This window comes from Bos taurus, chromosome 3, assembly GCF_002263795.3.
Source record: "Bos taurus isolate L1 Dominette 01449 registration number 42190680 breed Hereford chromosome 3, ARS-UCD2.0, whole genome shotgun sequence".
NCBI lineage: Eukaryota > Metazoa > Chordata > Mammalia > Artiodactyla > Bovidae > Bos > Bos taurus.
In genome coordinates, this window is record NC_037330.1 from 89,241,274 (window position 1) to 89,257,254 (window position 15,981).

Genomic DNA, 15,981 nt, shown 5'->3' on the forward strand with positions numbered 1-15,981 from the left:
CGACTCAACAGTCCCAGCAGCATTTGCAATTAAAACTACCTGCCATTGGTAGCTTAGATACATTTTATGGCCTACCAGTCTTTAAGGTTCACTTATTTGCGTGCCATGGGTGCCAGCACACCATGGTTGTTCCTAGCTCTGTGAATGTACCTAAGCTTCAGAACAGACCATCAGTAGCTGGTCAGTTTAACCCTTTACAATTCTCTGTTATAATTCCCAGTCAAGGTTCAAACTGACCTAATACTGCCCTTAGGAGTGGATATCGAGTAGAATACAACTTCGTGTGCATGCATGCTAAGTCACTTCAGTTGTGTTCAACTCTTCTGTGACCCCATGGACTGGAACCCACCAGGATCCTCTGTCCATGGGATTCTCTGGGCAAAAATACTGGAGTAGGTTTCCCTGCCCTCCTCCAGGGGATCTCCCCAACTCAAGGATAGAACCCATGTTTCTTACATCTCCTGCATTGGCAGGCTGGTTCTTTACCACTAGTGCCACCTGGGAAGCCGATAATACTCCCTTCAGTTGAGTTGCTCAGTCATGTCCGACTCTTTGTGACCCCATGAGTCGCAGCACACCAGGCCTCCCTGTCCATCACCAATTCCTGGAGTTTACCCAACTCATGTCCATCGAGTTGGTGATGCCATCCAGCCATCTCATCCTCTGTCATCCCCTTCTCCTCCTGTCCCCAATCCCTCCCAGCATCAGAGTCTTCTCCAATGAGTCAACTCTTCGCATGAGGTGGCCAAAGTACTGGAGTTTCAGCTTCAGCATCAGTCCTTCCAGTGAACACCCAGGACTGATCTCCTTTAGGATGGACTGGTTGCAGCTTCTTGCAGTCCAAGGGACTCTCAAGAGTCTTCTCCAACACCACAATTCAGAAGCATCAATTCTTCAGTGCTCAGCTTTCTTCACAGTCCAACTCTCACATTCATACATGACCACTGGAAAAACCATAGCCTTGACTAGACGGACCTTTGTTGGCAAAGTAATGTCTCTGCTTTTTAATATGCTGTTTAGTTTGGTCATAACTTTCCTCCCAAGGAGTAAGCATCTTTTAATTTCATGGCTGCAGTCACCATCTGCAGTGATTTTGGAGCCCCAAAAAATAAAGTCTGCCACTGTTTCCACTGTTTCTCCATCTATTTGCCATGAAGTGATGGGACCAGATGCCATGATCTTCGTTTTCTGAATGTTGAGCTTTAAGCCAACTTTTTCACTCTCTACTTTCATTTCATCAAGAGGTTTTTTAGTTCCTCTTCATTTTCTGCCATAAGGGTGGTGTTATCTGCGTATCTGAGGTTATTGATATTTCTCCCAGCAATCTTGATTCCAGCTTGTGCTTCATCCAGCCCAGCGTTTCTCATGATGTCCTCTGCATATAAGTTAAATAAGCAGGGTGACAATATACAGCCTTGACGTACTCCTTTTCCTATTTGTAACCAATCTGTTGTTCCATGTCCAGTTCTAACTGTTGCTTCCTGACCTGCATATAGGTTTCTCAAGAGGCGGGTCAGGTGGTCTGATATTCCCATCTCTTTCAGAATTTTCCACAGTTTATTGTGATCTACACAGTCAAAGGCTTTGGCGTAGTCAATAAAGTAGAAATAGATGTTTTTCTGGAACTCTCTTGCTTTTTCCATGATCCAGCAGATATTGGCAATTTGATCTCTGGTTCCTCTGCCTTTTCTAAAACCAGATTGGACATCTGGAAGTTCATGGTTCATGTATTGCTGAAGCCTGGCTTGGAGAATTTTGAGCATTACTTTACTAACATGTGAGATGAGTGCAATTGTATGGTAGTTTGAGCATTATTTGGCATTGCCTTTCTTTGGGATTGGAATGAAAACTGACCTTTTCCAGTCCTGTGGCCACGGCTGAGTTTTCCAAATTTGCTGGCATATTGAGTGCAGCACTTTCACAGCATCATCTTTTAGGATTTGAAATAGCTCAACTGGAATTGCATCAACTCCACTAGCTTTGTTCATAGTGATGCTTTCTAAGGCCCTTGGGTATTTTTAAAACCTCACTTAACCACTTTCAAAGTTATCACAAGTGGTTTAATAGTTTTAAAAAAAAGAAGATAAGCAAAGTAAATATCCAGATATATCACAGAAGCAGTGAACCAAGAATTAGAAATCCTCATTTCATAGTTCACTTTGCTTCTAACTGGTGGTGTCAGCTTGGATGTGTCATTTATCTTTCAGTGCCTTGTTTTCATCATTTGTAAAATGGCTATAGCCATAAAATACAGCTCAAAGCATTGCCAGGAAGCTTAAATGGGATGAAATGCATGTAAGCACTCAGTATGCTGCCTGCCACAGAGTTAGAACTCAGTGATTGCTTGTGTTTTTTTCATTTTTATTTGGATAAGCTGTTTCATTCCATGAGACTTTACACACCTGTCTCAGCAGTTAATACTAACATCTGCCTCTAGATTTCCCCTTTGACTACCTTCCTGTGATGGTTAACTGTATGCATCAATTTGACTGGGCCAGGGTGTCCAGATATTTGGTCAAATGTTATTCTGGGTGTTTCTGTGAGCTATTTCTGGATGAGATCAACATTTAAATCAGTAGCTTGAGTAAAGCAGATTTCTCTCCCTAAAGTGGGTGGGCCTCATTCAATTTGAAATCCTGAACAGACAAAAAGACTGACCCTTCCCTGAGTGAGAGAGGATTCTTCCTGCCTAACATTCCTTGACATAAATCACAGCAAGATCCTCTATGACCCATCTCCTAAAGTAATGGAAATAAAAGCAAAAATAAACAAATGGGACCTAATTAAACTCAAAAGCTTTTTCACAGCGAAGAAAACTATAAACTAGGTGAAAAGACAACCCTCAGAATGGAAGAAAATAATAGTAGATGAAACAACTGACAAAGGATTAATCTCCAAAATATACAAGCAGCTCATGAAACTCAATACCAGAGAAAGAAACAACCCAGTCAAAAAGTGGGCAGAAGACCTAAAGAGGCATTTTTCCAAAGAAGACATAGAGATGGCTAATAAACACATGCAAAGATGCTTAACATCCCTCATTATTAAATAAATGCAGATCAAAACTGCAATGAGGTATTACCTCACAAGGATCAGAATGGGCATCATCAAAAAATCTACAAACAATAAATCCTGGAGTGGGTGTGGGGAAAAGGGAACCTTCTTGTACTGTTGTTGGAAATGTAAATGGATACAGCTACTATGGAAAACAGTATGGATTCCTTTAAAAAAAAAAAACTAGGAATAAAACTACCTTATGACCCAACAATCCCACTACTGGGCATATACCCTGAGGAAACCATAACTGAAATAGACACATGTACCCCAGTGTTCATCACAGCACTATTTACAATAGCTAGGAAATGGAAGCAACCTAGAAGCCCATTGACAGATGAATGGATAAAGAAGTTGTGGTACATATATACAATGAAATATTATTCATCTATAAAAAGGAACACATTTGAGTCCGTTCTAATGAGGTAGGTGAACCTAGAGCCTATTATACAGAGTAAAGTAAGTCAGAAAACAGACATTGTATATTAATGCCTACATATGGGATCTAGAAAGAGGGTATTGGTGAACCTATTTGCAGGGCAATAAAGGAGACACAAACATAAGGAACAGACTTGTGGATACAGCCAGGGAAGGGGAGGATGGGACAAATTGAGAGAGCAGGATTGAATCATATGTATTACCATATTTAAAATAGATTGCCAGTGGGAATTTGCTCTGTGATGCAAGAAGCTCAAATCTCGTGCTCTGTGACAACCTAGAGGAGTGGGATGGGGTGGAGGCTGGGAGGGAAGTTCAAGAGGAACATATGTATACCTATGGCTGACTCGTGTTGATGTATGGCAGAAACCAACACATTATTGTAAAGTAATTATCCTCCAATTAAAATTAAATAAACTTTTTAAAAAAGGAGGATTCTTCCTGCCTAATTGCCTTGAACTGGAAAATTGGCTTTTTTCTTGCCTTTGCACTCAAACTAAGACATCAGCTCTTTCTGGGTCTCAAGCCTCCAACCTTCAAATTGGGACTACACCATCAGCTCCCCTGATTCTTAAGCCTTTGAACTCAAGCTGGAACTAAATCATCAACTCCCCTAAGTCCACAGCTTGCCAAATATGGATCTTGGGACTTGTCAGGCTCTATCATTGTGTGAGCCAATATTTTATAAGAACTCTCTTTACTTATATAAGTAAAGTATGTATTGGAGAACCTTAACTAATATACTTCCTAGTGCCTTTGTTATGGCTAGTGATGTTTTTTTCCTTTATTTAAGGTGATTAGATGCATAGCTACAGTCAGCAGAGCACACTGGGTTAAGACAGTATGAAAGTGAAAGTGAAGTCGCTCAGTTGTGTTCTACTCTTTGCGACCCATGGACGGTAGCCTACCAGGCTCTGCGGTCCATGGTATTTTCCAGGCAAGAATACTGGAGTGGGCTGCCATTTCCTTCTCCCCCCAAAAGTAAGCAATACAGTTGACATCATGATCCAGCCCATTCACAGCCAGCTAAAATAAGTTGCAGTTCTTAACCATACTTTCTGTGATGCTCGCTGAGGTTTTCCTTCCTACTGTATTCTGTTTCATTTTATTAAATGCTAGTCATGGCTCACTAAATTTCTCTTACAATCTGCTAGTGGGCTGTAGCCTGTAGTTTGAAAAGCCCTACGTAAAACACCTCTGAGGCATTATAGAATGTTTATTAATATCACAGGTTCTCACACTGAACTTGGACTCCACCCATAATAACAAGGCAAACTTGACCTTGCACAAGATATTTGACATTGCTGAGCTTTTTCTTCATTTGTAAATTAGTGTTATAGTATGCTCTTCCCAGGTCTTTCCTGAGGATAAGATGAGATAGTGCATTTAAATGCCTAATTCAGTGTCTGCCATGTGATGAAATGCTCAGTAACTTTTAGCCATTTTACCACTGTTACTAGAGTCTAAGCCCTTGAATATAGTATCAGAATGAATCACAGAGTGTGAAGAAATGGGGAGGGGGTGATGGGAGGTAAATACATGGACAAGATATAAACTCTACATCAGAAGACCTTAATTCAATACTAATTGAATCATGTTGAGCCAATTACTTGGGCTCTTTAGACCAAAGCTTTCTCTATAGAATTAGGGAGAAAATTCATTTCTGTCCCTAGAGCTTCACATAACCACTTATTCCTTATAAGTGGTTATGAAGATCATCTTCAATACCAGATGTGAATGACTGTATTTTACCAACCTTAGGAGTTAATATATTTATTAGAATCAAATATTTTAAATATATTTTGTTAGAACCAAATATTTCAGTTATTACTAAGTACAGTGAAAACAAAAATAAATTGTTAATTCACTATAGGTGGTAACCAATCTGGTTGTCCCTATAATAAATCATCCCTGACTATAATCACATGATTATAACAGAGAAACCCTATTACCTGCTATATGAGATAATAGGATCCATGTTGGTGTCTAGACAGTGCTAACCATATTTTGTGTGCTTAATATATGTTTGTTGAATGAAAAGCTATTGAATAAATAAAGAGAAGGAAAGAGGACAAAGGAAAAGAATGTAAAACTATAATTGACATCAACTTTAGTGAGATTTTTGTCATGTGCCTATGGCTTTTTCTACCCAGTGTGGCTCCTGCCTGCAATGCAGGAGACCTGGGTTTGATTCCTGGGTTGGGAAGATCCCCTGGAGAAGGATATGGCAGCCCACTCCAGTATTCTTGCCTGGAAAATCACATGGACCACGGAGCCTGGTAGGTTACTGTCCATGGGGTCACAAAGAGTCAGACATGACTGAACGACTTCACTTTCACTTTCTTTCCCTATGGCTTTTTCTACCCAGTGTGTTAGGTAGTAGACCAGTTGGCCCAAGGACCCTAGTTGGAGAGTGATGATCAGTGATGGGCTGAATGTACTGCATTTTCACTGAAAGGGTCATTTCCAGGGTCACTGTTATCTGGCATCCATCAAAGGGAGGCATGATGGAACACAGGCACTGATTGGGCTTGTTAAGACTTTGAAAGATAGTGAAAAGAATTCAAAGTGACCTTGATCAATGGGAGGAGCAGTCCCTCCAAAATGGGATGAAGCTCTAGGGACAGAAATGAATTACCTTGATTTTAAAAAATGGCCAGGTAAGGGAAGGAGGCATGAATGCTAAGACTCCAAGTCTTACAGCAAAAGTGTTGGCCACTGCAGGCTGGGCATAATGATGTTTCTTCCATTTGAACAATGTTTCAAAGCTGACCAATTGCAGAGACCTATGAGATAGGTTGCCTTATTGTTCCCACATTACAGATGAGAGGATAGTTAAGATTGTAGAATTAACAACTGGAAAGCTGGGAGTAATGAATGTGGTAATAGTAACACCAACATTGTTGTTGTTCAGTTGCTCAGTCATGCCTCATTCTTTGCAACCCCATGGACTGCAGCATGCCAGGCTTCCCTGACCTTCACTATCTCCCTGAGTTTGCCCAAACTCATGTCCATTGAGTCAATGATGCCATCCAACTATCTCATCCTCTGTCATCCCCTTCTCCTCCTGCCCTCAATCTTTCCCAGCATCAGGGTCTTTTCCAATGAGTTGGCACTTTGCAGCAAGTGGCCAAAGTATTGGAGCTTCAGTATCAGTCCTTCCAATGAAAATTCATGGTTGATTTCCTTTAGGTTCAACTGGTTTGATCTCCTTGCTGTCTAAGAGACTCTCAAGAGTCTTCTCCAGCACCACAGTTTGCAAGCATCGATTCTTTGGTGTCCAGCGTTTTTTATTGTCTAGCTCTCACATCCATACATGACTACTGGAAAAACCACAGCTTTGACTAGATGGAACTTTGTTGGCAAAGTGATGTCTCTGCTTTATAATATGCTGTCTAGGTTTGTCATAGCCTTTCTACCAAGAAGCAAGAGTTTTTTAATTTTATGGCTGTAGTCACCATCTTCAGTGATTTTGTAGTGCAAGAAAACAAAGTCTGTCACTATTTTCATTGTTTCCCATTCTATTTGCCATGAAGTGATGGAACTGGATGCCGTGATCAAAGTTTTTTGAATGTTGAGTTTTAAGCCAGCTTTTTCACTCTCCTCTTTCACCTTCATCCAGAATCTCTGTAATTCCTCTTCATTTTCTGCCATTAGGGTGGTGTCATCTGCACATCTAAGGTCATTGGTATTTCTCCCCACAATCTTGATTCCAGTTTGTGCTTCATCCAGCCCAGCGTTTCTCATGATGTACTCTGCATAAGTTAAATAAGCAAGGGGACAATATACAGCCTTGACATACTCTTTTCCCAATTTGGAACCAGTCTGTTGTTCCATTTCTGGTTCTAACTGTTGCTTCTTGACCTGCATACAGATTTCTCAGGAGGCAAGTAAGGTAGTCTCGTATTCCCACCTCTTTAAGAATTTCCCACAGTTTGTTGTGATACACACAGCCAAAGGCTTTAGCGTAGTCAGTGACGCAGAATTAGATGTTTTTTTTTCTGAAATTCTCTTGCTTTTCCTATGATCCAACAGATATTGGCAATTTTATCTCTGGTTCTTCTGCCTTTTCTAAATCCAACTTGTACATCTGGAAGTTCTCAGTTCATGTACTGTTGATACCTAGCTTGAAGGATTTTGAGCATTATCTTGCTAGCATGTGACATGAACACAATTGTGTGGTAGTTTGAACATTCTTTGGCATTGTCTTTCTTTGGGATTGGAATGAAAACTGATCTTTTCCAGTCTTGTGGGCAATGCTGAGTTTTCCAAATTTGCTGGCATATTGACTGCAGCACATTACAGCATCTTTCAGGATTTGAAATAACTGGCTGGAATTCCATTACCTCCACTAGCTTTGTTAGTAGTATTGCTTCGTAAGACCCACTTGATTTCACACTCCAGGATGTCTGGCTCTAGATGAGTCATCATACCATTGTGGTTATCCAGGTCATTAACACCTTTTTTGTAGAGTTCTTCTGTGTATTCTTGCCACCTCTTCTTAATATCTTCTGCTTCTTTTAAGTTCATGCCATTTCTGTCTTTTATTGTGTCCATCTTTGCATGAAGTGTTCCCTTGATATCTCCAATTTTCTTGAAGAGATCTCTGGTCTGTCCCATTCTATTGTTTTCCTCTATTTCTTTGCATTGTTCACTTAAGGAGGCTTTCTTATCTCGCCTTTCTATTCTTTGGAACTCTGCATTCAGGTAGATGTATCTTTCCCTTTCTCCTTTGCCTTTCACTTCTCTTCTTTACTCAGCTATTTGTAAGGCCTCCTCAGACAACCATTTTGCCTTATTGCATTTCTTTTTCTTGGGGATGGTTTTGATCACTGCCTCCTGTACAATGTTATGAATCTCCGCCCATGGTTCTTCAGGCACTTTTGTCTATCAGATCTAATCCCTTAAATCTATTTGTCATGTCCACTGTGTAATCACAAGGGATTTGTTTTAGGTCATTCCTGAATGGCCTAGTGGTTTTCCCTACTTTCTTCAATTTAAGTCTGAATTTTGCAATAAGGAGCTCATGATCTGAGCCACAGTCAACTCCTGGTCTTGTTTTTGCTGACTGTAAAGAACTTCTACATCTTCAGCTGCAAAGAATATAATCAGTCTGATCTTGGTATTAACCAACTGGTGATGTCCATTTGTAGAGTCTTCTCTTATGCTGCTGGAAGAGGATGTTTGCTATGATCAGTGCATTCTCTTTGCAAACTCTGTTAGCCTTTACCCTGCTTCATTTTGTACTCCAAGGCCAAACTTGCCTGTTTCTCCAGATATCTCTTGACTTTCTACTTTTGTATTTCAGTCCCCTATGATGAAAAGGACTTCTTCTTTTTTTTTTTTTTTTTGGTGTTAGTTCTATAAAGGCTTTTAGTCTTCATAGAACCATTTAACTTCATCTTCTTCAGCTTTAGTGGTTGGGGCCTAGACTTGAATCACTGTGATGTTGAATGGATTGCCTTGAAAACAAACTGAGTTCATTCTATCATTTTTTGAGATTGCACCCAAGCACTGCATTTCAGACTCTTGACCATGAGGGCTCCTCCTTTTCTTCTAAGGGATTCTTGCCCATGGTAGTAGATATAACGGTCATCTGAATTAAATTCACCCATTTCCGTCATAGTGTCACTACACCAACATAGTGCAGCAATAAGTACCATTTTTAAACTCTTACTATATGTCGGGCCCTGGGCCACCTGATCACATCTCTTTCTCTCTCTTAGTCGCTAAGTTGTGTCCAACTCTTGCGACCCCATGGACTGTAGCCTGCCAGGCTCCTCTGTCCATGGGATTCTCCAGGCAAGAATACTGGAGTGGGTTGACATCTTCTTCTCCAGGGGATCTTCCCGACCCAGGAATTGAAGCCAGATCTCCTGCATTGCAGGCATATTCTTTACCGACTGAGCTATGAGGGAAGCCCTGATCACATAGACTGTTTCATTTCATACTCATAACAGGCCTATGAAGTGTCTTCTGTCATTGTCTCATTTAGGGGAACAGGAACCAGGCAGGAAGAGGGAGGCATTTGCCTGAGGGCACTTGCCCGAGGGTCACATGGTCAGTCAGTGGTAGAGATGAGATGTGAACACAAGGAATCTAGATTAGAACCTTTTTCAGCAATTGATGCTTAATGAGTGCTCATTATCATTAGCATTACTCTAAATATTTTCTGTGGATAACTTTTCTTATTCCTCACAATTAATATGAGTTAAATGCCATTAATACCTCCAGCTTAAGGGATGAAGAAATTAAGACATAAAATGATTAAATAATCTGCCGATAATCACACAGTAACATGACAGAACTTATATTTTCAAACACTAAGCTATACTAACATCCTGCATTCAAGGGAAAACAAATCTCTTTAAACACTTACCATCCAAAATGTACTGATACTTGGAATTATTCTCAAACAAGGCTTTATTATCATTCCTATTAGGGTCTTGAAAAAAACTGAGGTTCAGAGAAATTAAGTTCCTTGATCAGGGTCACACAATACTAAATGGTAGAAGCAAGAGCTCCACCAAGATGTTTCTGACTCCCAAGTTTAGATTCCTCACTACTATCTGCCAGGTTATTTCTTCATTCCACAGACCTTGATCCAATGATTCTGCTACTTACTCACCCCACCTAAAACTGTAATTATAATAATAACCACTGCTTACACAGTATTTTCTTTATCATGATGCTTTTTAGAAATATCTTCATTAATTCTCATAATGGTTTTTAAAAGTAGTTTATTATACTTATATTAGTTATGGGAAAACTGAAACTCAGAGATACAAAGTATTAGCTTTTAAATGGCAGAACCAAAAGCAAAGATATCTTTGTAAAAAGAACGCTTTTCACTACCACATTGCCTGATGGCTTTCATGGGGCCATAAAATACTATTGGCTTCCTTCACAAGTGGAGGAGCATCAACAGAAGTCATTCTCTGTAAGATCTTTGCAGACCTCAATATTCCAAACTACAGAATCAAGAGACTTCCCTGGTGGCTCAACAGTGAAGAATCCACCTGTAATGCAGGGGACTCAGAGACATAGGTTCAATCCCTGGGTCAGGAACATTCCCTGGAGGAGGAAATGGCAACTCACTCCAGTAATCTTGCCCGAAAAATCCCATAAACAGAGGAGCTTAGTGTACTATTGTCCATGGTGCCACAGAAGAGTTGGACACAACTGAGTATCTAAATGACAGCAATAGAATCATGTACCTTTAGAGCTCTGAGGGCTATTAGTTTACTTTCTATTCCATGCATAGTTTCTCTCACATCATCCCAGATGGAGGTATCTTATCTGACTTACTTAGATTACTTAACTTACAAGAAAATCTGTTTTGTGGGGCATTTGAGAGACAAAGGTCACAGAAGCTAAGCTAAATGTGTCTAGGAAGCCCAAATGCCTCAAGAGGTAAAGAATCCTCCAGCAATGTAGGAGATATAGGAGACAAGGGTTCGATTCCTGGGCTGGGAAGATACCTTGGAGAAGGAAATGGCAACCCACTCCAAAATTCCGTGGACAGAGGAGCCTGGCAGCTACAGTCCATAGGGTCACAAAGAGTCAGACACAGCTGAGCATGCATGTGCAGGACCTACCTACATTGGCCATAAAGGGAAAGTCTAGTTCATTGTCAGTAGAAAAGACACATAGATCATTTCAATTAGTATGATGTATGAATTTATGTGTACATACATATATATTCTGGATTATTTTCCTGGCTTGAGAATCCCTGCCATATTTCCAAATGCCTAGAGGTACCTCTCTTAGGAAGTTGGCCCTCCCAGGCACACTCATCATGTTCTTCTTGCCCTAATGTGTGTGTGTGTGTGTGTGTGTGTGTGGCTGAAATATAATATAGAAGGAGTATTTACACTTCACAATTCACACCCAGGTCATCTGCAAATTACCCAAACTCTATTTCAAAATATGTCTCGAATCAATCATATTCTTTCATCTCCTTTATGATTCCTTACCTGGATATCAACAGGAGTCTTCTAACTGTGCTCCTTGAGTCTGCTCTCACCCCCTCTAATCTGTGCTCTTCAGACAGTGGAATGACCTACTGACACAGAGATTAGACCATGGCACAGCTGGGTAACAGTTTAGTGATTTCCTTTTCACTACAGACAAAGTCTATACGTCTTACTACGACCAGCAAGACCATCTGCAGCTACTTCCAACCTCAGCTCCCTCCATCCCCCACCTTATCTGCAGGCTTCGGCCACACATTCTTATTTCAGTTCTCAAACACTCCAGGCTGTCCATTCTGCCCAGGGCACCTTCTCTCTTGTCTTGGGAGTCTCCTTCTGAGTATCTTTTTGGACCTTATCCTATTTACTCAAGAGACTTTCCCAGATAATCCTAAACTGATTTTCTTCTCCCTCTCCTTCCACAGTCAGTCTCTATTTCTACAACCTGTTCATTTTCTACATAGCTCATATCACAATTTGCAATTGGCTCAGCTGGTAAAGAATCCACCTGCAATGAGGAAGACCTGGGTTTGATCCCTGGGTTGGGAAGATCCCCTGGAGAAGGGAAAGGCTACCCACTCAAGTATTCTGCCCTGGAGAATTCCATGGACTATATAGTCCATGGGGTCTCAAAAAGTTGGACACAACTGAGTGACTTTCATTTCACTTCACTTCATGTATCTATTCATTAGCTCACTCAACAGAAGCTATTAAGGCCAAACACCATTCTAGGAAATGAATATATAATAGCAAACAAAACATACGAGGTCCCTGCTCTCATGGAACATGCATACTAGGAAGAAGAGGTTGACAAACAAATAAGCATGTGAACGTGGTAATTACTGAATATGTGATAGCCTGAGAATTAAAATAGGGTGCTATACCAAAGAGGGACTTGCTACATGGTCATAAAAGGCCTTTTGGAAAGGGGGGCATTTAAGTTGAGATTTGAATGGTTAGAATACAGCTATGCAAACATCAGAGGGAAGGGTAGCCCAGACAGAGAGAACTGCTAGTACCAAGGCTGTAGGCTAAAATGAGCTTGCTATGTTAGACTGTTTGCAGAACAACAGTGACAACAACAAGAATGGAAAGAAATGAAAGAAAAAGTAAAAGGAAAGAGGAGAAAAGTAAAGAAAGACAACACAAAAGCCATCATACTCTAGAGTGGCCAGATAAGAGATCACAGTGGTTCGGACCAGTTAGACGGTAATAGAGATGTGGTCAGATGCCATGTATGCTTTAGAAACAAAAAATGACAGATCTCACTGATGAGGGCCAGAAAGTAAAGGGGGAACCAAGAAGGACATCCGGATTTTAAGGTGTTTGTTTAGTTTCTTCCACTAGATTGTAAGCTTTGCAAGAACAGGAACCATATCTATTTTGTTTACCTGGCACATAATACAAACATAATTGATGAATGCATATCTGTATGAACAAAACCATGAAAGAATGGACAGAGGGATGTCAGGGCAGGTTTCACAGAGGTGGGGATACCCGAACAAGGTTCCGAAGAATAAGTTGAAATCTGTCAGGTTGGCAAGACGGGGAAGCGTTTTGGAGGCTGACAGACAGCACCCACAAAAGGAGGCAGGAAACATACATGAACAGAACAGTGTCACTGAAGTACTTGACCTGCCTGAGGTAAATCATCAGCTCGGTAATAGGGCCAGACTCCAGAGAGGCCAGATAATGAGTGTGCTATTCCCTTTGTCATATTTTTATATAAAGACAAATAATAGGAGCTCCAAAGAAGGGATGAAGGAGAAAAAAATCTAAATCCAGAAATTCCAGCCCAAAGCCAATACTGATTCCTGTAGAATGTAGAAAGCTGTCAGCAGCAGCCCTTGAGGAAAGTCTAGGGTCCCATTGAAGTCTAACATCACCTCCCCAACATCCAAGAAGTCCCTTGATTTTTGATGCATGGTTTCATGCTGTCTTTAGGGGAGACGTATTTTATCTAAAGGACACATTAGAAGAAAACAGCCTTGCGCATCCTCTGGGATGAACCCATAGAGGATCTGAGGCAAACCCAAGGACAGATGAGTCCCCAAAGCAAACCAGCCCATGTGTTCATTTAAATCATTCCATTCCAAGCTCAGCTTTTGAAGGAGGGTATGTATACCACACGGTGTGTTTCTTAGAAACAAGCATTTAATAGAACATAAATATTATTAAAGTCATATAGATCAAAGACACCCAGAGAGAAAAAAGACATTGGAAAAGAGGAGAATGAGAGAAGGAGTGAGAGAGAGGATGAGAAAGAGACAAAGAGAAAATTAGACAGACATCAAACATGGAGTGAGAGTATGTGTGATTCTGTTTGTCAAAGGGAAAGAAGGTAGATGATTTTGTTCTTTGTAGGTTAATATGTAAATGACATTCTGATTTATTAGCGGGCTCCAGCAGATGAGGTGATGATTAGCACATTTCCATATTTATGGAAAAGCAACACTAACTTTCCGGATTTATAGAAAATCAGCTCTTCACAAACAGCAAATTGTGCTATTATCGACATATGGCTTTCCATAAACAGAGCTGAGGTAATTATCCCTGGGACAATTCGTTGGTGGGCTCCTTTTGAATATTAACCACATTGGAAGCCCATTTCTGCCTCACAGATTTTAAAGCGGAGGGGGCTTGAGATACCCCCAGGCAATTAATTAGTAATCCAGTACCAGAGACCAAATGAAAGGCTGTACCAGGAGCACATGGAGAAAAGACACAGGTCCAGGGGTCTGACGCCAGCTTCCTGCAGCCCTGGGCCAAATATAGGGAAGTAATTAACTTCCCTAAGGAGCCTCAGCATTTCTGGGGCTAAAACTAGAACACCACCCACCTCCAAATGTTGTCAAGAATATTAAATAAGAATATATACAACAGCCCCGGAACTTAGTAAGTACTCAATAAATGTTAGCTCTTTGTCCTTCCTCATGGTTTTGAGTGACTCTTAAAAAGATCCACTTGAATTAAGTTTTTCAAATTCTTTTTTTATACTGACCTATCCTGAACTATTTCATTTGTCATGACTCTGTACATATATATGTCTTTAACCAAAACAAGTTTCTTGAAGCAATAACTTATCCTCACTGCTTACAAACCATTATGATATTTTCTCTTCTGTCTTGTTCAAAATGTTTGTGATCCATACATTGATTTCAGGATCTACTATTGGGTTTCAACCTGCAGTTTGTTAAGTATTATGCTGCAGGAAGGTAGGGACTGTATTTAGATTTGCTTGCCTTTGTATCCCTAGCACAAACACGTAGAAGACACTGAATAGATATTTGAATTATAAAAGAATGGATACAGAGATAGATGGACAAATTTATGAATGGCCCTAGTTAGGAATCTAAGTTAACACCCTCTTCAAACTCACTCACTATGAGTTGTTTTGCTCACTCACTGTGTACTAAACCCTGTGTTGGGCACTAAAGAGGTGGAAAAGTGTCAGACAGGATGCTTGCTTTCAAGGATCTTGCTGTCTAGATGAAAAGAGAAATAATTAATGTTTGGAAAATTGCTTTAAAGACTAAACTGTGGAATTTATATGAATGTGTTGAAGGAAGGAAGTGACCAGCCTGAACTGGTGCAGTCAGAGAAACTTCTTGAAACTTGGAGGTTGAACTTGGGCTTGAAAAATGGATACACCTCTCACCCTTCTACTCATTCACTGGTTCTCAAACTATACTAAGCATCAGAATAACCTGGAGGGTGATTGTCGAAACCCACACTGCTGGACCCACACCCAGAGTTTCCCATTTAGCAGGTTTGGGATGAGAACCTGAGGATTTGCATTGTAACACATTCCCAGGTGATGCTGATGCTGTTGGTGGGAGTCCACACATTTTAGAACCACTATTCTAGCAGTTTGGAGTGAGACCATGGAGATTGTTGCTGTCTTGCTAAGGATTTTAGATTTTAGTATTAGCCTTCCAGGATCTTAGGCAAGGAGATGACGTTCTAAGATCTGTGAGGCAGAATGATCCTTCTGGTAGCAGTATTGAGAATGGATTGGAAGGGGTGAGTCTTCCTCTGAAGACCATTTAGGAGTTGCTGCAGTCATAAGTGAAAGATGTAAACCCAGCCTCCCATTGAAGGAGGGGATGTAGAAGAAAGGATGGAGGAGAGCTGCTCAGGAGAGAGAACTGAAGGGTCTTAGAGATCTACAGGGATGGAGGGGTAGGAGGGTCTGGGATGACTCTAGGTTTCTGCCATCACTGACTGCTTGGATGGCCGTTCTACCCACCAAGAATCTACATTTTAAATGTTTTAACATTTAAACAGCAAAACCCCAGAGACCTTTTATTATTAAAGAGATAACTATGGTGCCATATTGCCTGGAAAATCCCATGGATGGATGAGCCTGGAGGGCTGTAGTCCATGGGGTCGCTGAGGGTCGGACAGGACTGAGCGACTTCACTTTCACTTTTCTCTTTCATGCATTGGAGAAGGAAATGGCAACCCACTCCAGTGTTCTTGCCTGGAGAATCCCAGGGATGGGGGAGCCTGGTGG

At 40.8% G+C, this 15,981-nt stretch overlaps 1 protein-coding gene across 1 annotated transcript in view; it reads right to left on the minus strand.

The window, feature by feature from the left end:
- The window catches only part of C8A (complement C8 alpha chain), a 71,825-nt gene that overhangs the window by 21,398 nt on the left and 34,446 nt on the right, over positions 1-15,981 (minus strand).